Raw genomic sequence first — 6,000 nt, forward strand, 5'->3', positions numbered from 1 at the left:
ACCAAGTAAAACCTCTGATGCCAGGAATAGGTTACATCTTGTTGAGTCGTTGGCCAAAGGGGCCCCATGGAAATCCCAAAACACCTCAGACATTGCCAAGGCTATTGGTTACTCTTTAGAACTTGATGGAAAGGCCCTATTCCTGAAGACAACACTTAACTTATGAACACAGAGAAGAGTCTAGCTGGTGCCTAACTAGAAGCTTCACTCTAACTGACTAGTGTTTATGGTACTGGAGGATACCAGAGGAGCATAGTTACCAACATCAGCCAGCTACAGATCCTGTAACCTACAATGGTATCTCACATCATGTCCAGCTTATGGCTGGGAAAGGAGGAGCAGAGTCCACACACTGTTTGATCTCAAAGTTTATTCACTACAACGGCAAGCGTTAGTTCACAACATATGCATGGGGTACCTGACTCAGAAGCAAGAGGCAGAGAAGCTAGCAGGCAAGACTCTGAATGTGTCAGTTGCTCGGTGTGTCTCAGATGGTGGCTCCTTCATCTGGATCCTCTATTTTGATGCAGCCAGGGCAGCAGTCAGTTGTTCTCTGGTTGGAGAGCAAGACCCCACGACGGGCTTCACTGTAGCAGCAGTCTCTATGGAGCAAGGCTTTTGCAGATTCACCATCACATCTGATTAGAGCCTTTCATAGCTCATATTGATAATGGCTGCCTTTGTTTATATAGGCTGCAAACACAGAGGCTATGCAGTGAATTGCCTGTCTAACTGGTTTCTTGTATAGTGGGTGTCTGGTTTGGCAAGTGGAAACAAGCATAGTTTACTAACATACAAAGCAGGTTTTCCTCTGGTGGACCCCAGAGGTGCATCATGATTAATGGGTACAATTTGGGGGAGTTCCAAACATGAAACACATGCAATCTGTTAAACAAGTCTTTCAATGGCTCTATAGTTTTATGGAAACAATTAACAAAGAAGTGTCTGGCTGAGGAGGAGTTTCCCAGGTCGCATTGACATTCTGAGTGCATTCCCCAGTTCTTCTATTAGGAGTTCTAGCTTTTCTTGTTGCAGACATATCTAAAAGAAACAAACTTATTCTTATGGTTAGTACAAGAAGAATGCAAAATATCACGAACCAAAGTACTTCTTTCAACCAATGAAACCAATTGTATACAGGGTGACACACATAATCAAACTGAGCAATCCTAGCTAATTGATCCCCTATGCCACACTTTTTCAATTCCTTATTCCAGTCCTTTTGAATGTATGTGTTTGCTCTGAGTAGCCCTACCATATTGTGCAATTCTGCGGTCTTACACACCAATAGTTTTTCTTGATTCAGGAGTGTTGGATGTATGCTCTGTAGTTGTTTCTCATTGTGCTCTGCTATCTCATTGATTTCTCTAATGGTTTTAACAAATTTATCCATGTGGCCTTTCTGTCATTAAAAATCAAACCGTGCATCAGATGAGAAGTAATATTTTGTTTCTTGGTAGTTTACTATGGTTGTTCTCATCTGATTGTATGCTACCACCTGTGAACAGTTATGTACTAGATAGCATCCTTTCGTTATATTTCACTCTACATGATTATCATGCATGGCTGTTTTATTTAAATAATTGCATCTAGTTATAGTTTCATTATTGATGCACACCAAGAATTTATAGCTACCCAGGGTTAGTACAGTCTGAGGCATAGTGTTTCTTCCATCTTTCTTATGGGTATGTGTAGATTTAAATTTGTGTTGGGTTCTAGTCTGTAAGTTTGTTCCATGGGGATGCATGCTGATATGTTATTAACATTTATCCATATGAAGCTGTCAATTGATGTTACCCAGGTTTCTTCCTGTGTATATGGTGTTTTGTACAATTTATATGGTTGTGGTATATGTTTACCCATGTATCCATTCTGTTCATTATCTAAAAATATTTGTACTAAGTTTAGTTCACATGTGCCTTCAGCACAGTAAGTCATTCTTTCAGTGTCCATAATAGTTTCAAATTCTGGGGCTCATCTGCCCATTCCAGTTGTAAACAGTATGTCTAATTCTCTAGTTATACTTACTACATCAGATTTATATATTTGGCAAACAATCAGGTTATGATTAGCGGTAATGAGATTCAATGTCCTTTTGTATTCCTGACTGTATGTTTCCTTGAATGCCCGAATCTCTGTTTCCATGGTATTAACTATCGCATGCAATGCATCAATTGATTATGATACTGCATGTAATGCTTTGACTGTGTCTGCATTAATTTTTTGTATACAATAGAGTTCTGCTTTAATATGTTGAATAATGGCTGCTGCTACTGCCCATCATGCCTCCGAGGATTGCTCCAGCCACAAAAGCTCCCACTGCTAATGCTTGCAGGGATTTTGCTCTGAATTTATTCAGCGAGGAATACAGTAGCTCATAAGAAAATCCATCTGGGTAATATGTTTTGGGCCATTGTAATATCACTAAATTAATTTTTAACTGGATGGGTCTAATTCTTGGCAAGAGAATGACTTGTGCTGATAATATTGTGTTTGGTTCAATAAATGGAGCTATTACTAGTTTTGGTTTACCTAGTGGTGGTATAATCCATCCTCTAGGATAGTGGGCTGTTTTAAATTTAATCTACATAGTATCATTATATTTTGTTACCCCTGTCTACTATATATGTTGTATTTGTGTGTTCTGAATTGTGTCATAATTTCCTGGTCATGGAAAAATAATACATTTTATCTCACAGTTCTTCAGTCATATTTTGCACATTTGCTTTAGGGTTATGGACCGTCCAATCCAACATCATCCACTCTTTACATTGTGGATTGGGTAGTAAATAATGAAAATAATATGATAAGCTATCATGTTTAATTTTTGAAACACCCTTCATAGCTAAATCCCAAGTTTTCTGCCATTGTACTGTCTGATTCTGTATTGCTGGAATAGGATACAATGCTCTATAATCCTTTAATTCTTGAAGTGTGCCTACCTTTTGTATATTTTGTAGGATAATATATGGCTTAATATATTCCTGAAAATCTGAAGGCTGGTATTTCTTATGTCTCTTTAAATACAGTAACATTTTTTTGCTGGCATTGTTTTCGTAGTGTCATTTGCTTTAATGTCCCATGGTATTGGGAAATCTATCCTTTGGGTGTCTAGTACTGTATCACAGATTGATCTCAACTGACTGTAGAACTTCATTCTATTACCTGTGTTCCAGGAGTTCTTGTTACGTCGGTGCTTATCAGCAAGCATGAGGGCTATGTGACTGCCTATTAAGTCCTCCTATAGGAAGGTAATGCTTGCCAGGGTCCTGTTATGTTTACTATACTCTATGTGTCAGTTTTATTATAAGTATCAGGCTTAAATGATATTGCCTTCATTGGTATCCAAATAGTACTGGGATACATTTACCAATATATGACATCGCTGATACCCTTATTCTGTTCTTAATGTTCCATCCAAACTTTTCTGTATTCATGATTTTAAAGGTTGAAGAGGTATGGCTCAAACTTTTGTAAAGTGGGCCCATAATATTCTGACCCAAAAAGCTTGTTGTTACATTTGGTATTGCTGTTTTGCTCAGACAATAATAAGCTATATTGGGGGTCTGTGTCCCTGCAATGTTCCCTTCTACTCCTACAAGGTAGCACGTATGTGTTGTAGTGCTAGATTGTGCAAGATTGCAAGAATATGTGCAAGATTGTGGTTTTCTCGATGGTGTCACTGTTGTTGTCCATGGTTGTGGAATGGATCAGTAAGCACTCACGGCTGTCTGTAATTTTCTAGCCCAATGCCATTTCCACCATTGTTTTAGATCTGGGAATTTTTTTAGTTCTAATACTGTAGTCCCAGGATGGTGCATTGTACGGCGCTAGGTTGCCATATCATGGTATACTAGGGAATTCTGCTATACCTAGCCAATCTATTGTGTTCTATTCCTGTCTTAAAGTTTCATCTAATTTTTCTTTCAAGGAATCGGGGCATCTGTTCCCATATGGCTTGGACGAAGGCGACAGCCCTGATTGTAGGGGCCAGGGTTGGACAGGCGGTATGTTCAATTCATTGATTTGCATGAATTTATTGTGGTTATGTGATGTGTGGTTGACTCTATCACCAGACCTTGTTCTGTTTACTGGTTGAGAAGCCATCTGCAAACCAGGCATTAACCAGGGAAGGCTGGTACTCTCCTGTATCCAAAGCCCTAGTGGTACTTGTTTCTGGGGAGGGGTGGCATTTGGGATGCTTGATAATCCCTGTGGAGTCATAGGGCAGTCAATCTGAATTATCAACTCCTCTGCCTTTGGCACCAACCCCTTTGCAGACAGGATACCAGAGCAAAGGAGCTCTGCTAAGTACTGTTTTCATGGTAGTACTTTCCCTTCTAAATGGGTAGACAGGCCCACACTTCCTCTGGCTCATGGATTCAATCTAGGATCGGGATGGTGGTTCTGAATATTACTTGCTTGTTCTGCAGCATGCTGTGGCAAGTTTGTAAGACCTGGAATGCTGCCCAAATTGTTTTCTCAAATAGAGAGGATTCATTTTCCGACCATGGGAAGCTTTTTACAACAGAAGTCTACTGACCATTCTCTACCATTTCTTTTGGGAAAGATATTCTAGTGTCCAATCTGTTTCAGATACACTATGTCTAAATAAACTATATCATCTGGTTGGATGTATTGTAGCTTAGAATATTCCTTTATATATTCTAGCAGTTTTCACTGCTTGTTCTTGGGGTTTATCTCAAACAAAATCATTTGCTTTCCTCCTAATATTATATAAAGGTTGCAGAATGAGTTGTAAGTATGGTATGTGTTGTCTCCAATATCCAAATAATCCTATAAGATGTACCTCTGTTTTATCAGTTGGTGATTTAAGCTATTCGAATTTACCTATGACTTCTGTAGGTATTTCTGGTCCTGTAGTGGACCACATTACACCCAAGAACTTGACCTTTGTATCTGATACCTTATCCTTATTGATGACCCAACCATCATCTCTCAATACTTGTATGGTTTGGTATATTTACTTGTAAATACTTGTATGTTTTGTGTATATTTTCCTTTTCTTGTCTTATTATCGAAAGGTCATCAACATATGAATATATAATACAGTTAGGTGCCGGCCTGACCTTATCCAGTGACCACTTTAAAATGTTATGGGCAAGTATTGGGATGTTTATGTGTCCATGTGTAGTTTAAAAAATTGGCACTGTCTTGCTTGCCAAGTGAATGTGGTGTATACTCTGCTTTGTGGGTACGGTGTTATGCCAAAGAACATGTCTGACAAATCTATAGTTGCCAGCCATTTTGGTGCTGCTTTCTTAATTCTCATGAAAATATCTTCTGTATCTGGTAATTGTCCTGGCAGTTTAGGGGACAATTCACTAATTCTCCTATAATCTACTGTCACTCGCCACTTACCATTTGGTTTTAAAACTGGCCGAATCGGACTGTTGAGATTGAGGCTCTCAGTTGATTAGTTACCCCTTCCTTTAGTAGAGTTTAACGGTTTCAAACATCCCCTCATTCCCCCTTGAACTGGGTATTGTGCTGTAAATGAGGCTTTAATTGTTGGTAGCCATATAGGCTCTATTTTTACTTCTGTTGGATTACATTTTGCTTTGGCAATCTTTTTAAAATTTAGAAAATCAGGAACAATTTTAAAAATGGGAAGCCTAAAGTGCTTTCTGGTGCAACATGTAGAACCCACGGGGATGATTGTGTCATATACCACTGATTCTAACTTATATACTGCACTGCAATATGCAGAACCCACGGGAGTGATTTTGTCATATACCACTAACTCTAACGTGTATACTGGTACTATGGATTCTCCCGCCACTCCTTTTATAATTATTTTTTCCTTACTTGGTATAGTGTCTGGTAGTACTGCATATATATCAACATCACTGCCTGTGTCAATTAGCCATCTAACATTTATTGTTTTATTCTTAATTCTTAGCGGCAACATCATAGATGGTCTTATTGGCACCTGACTTGATTCCTGTTGAAAGGCATATGTGTTTGCTCTCTTATATA

The sequence above is a fragment of the Grammomys surdaster genome, unplaced genomic scaffold (assembly GCF_004785775.1).
Source record: "Grammomys surdaster isolate TR1022 unplaced genomic scaffold, NIH_TR_1.0 581, whole genome shotgun sequence".
Classification (NCBI taxonomy): domain Eukaryota; kingdom Metazoa; phylum Chordata; class Mammalia; order Rodentia; family Muridae; genus Grammomys; species Grammomys surdaster.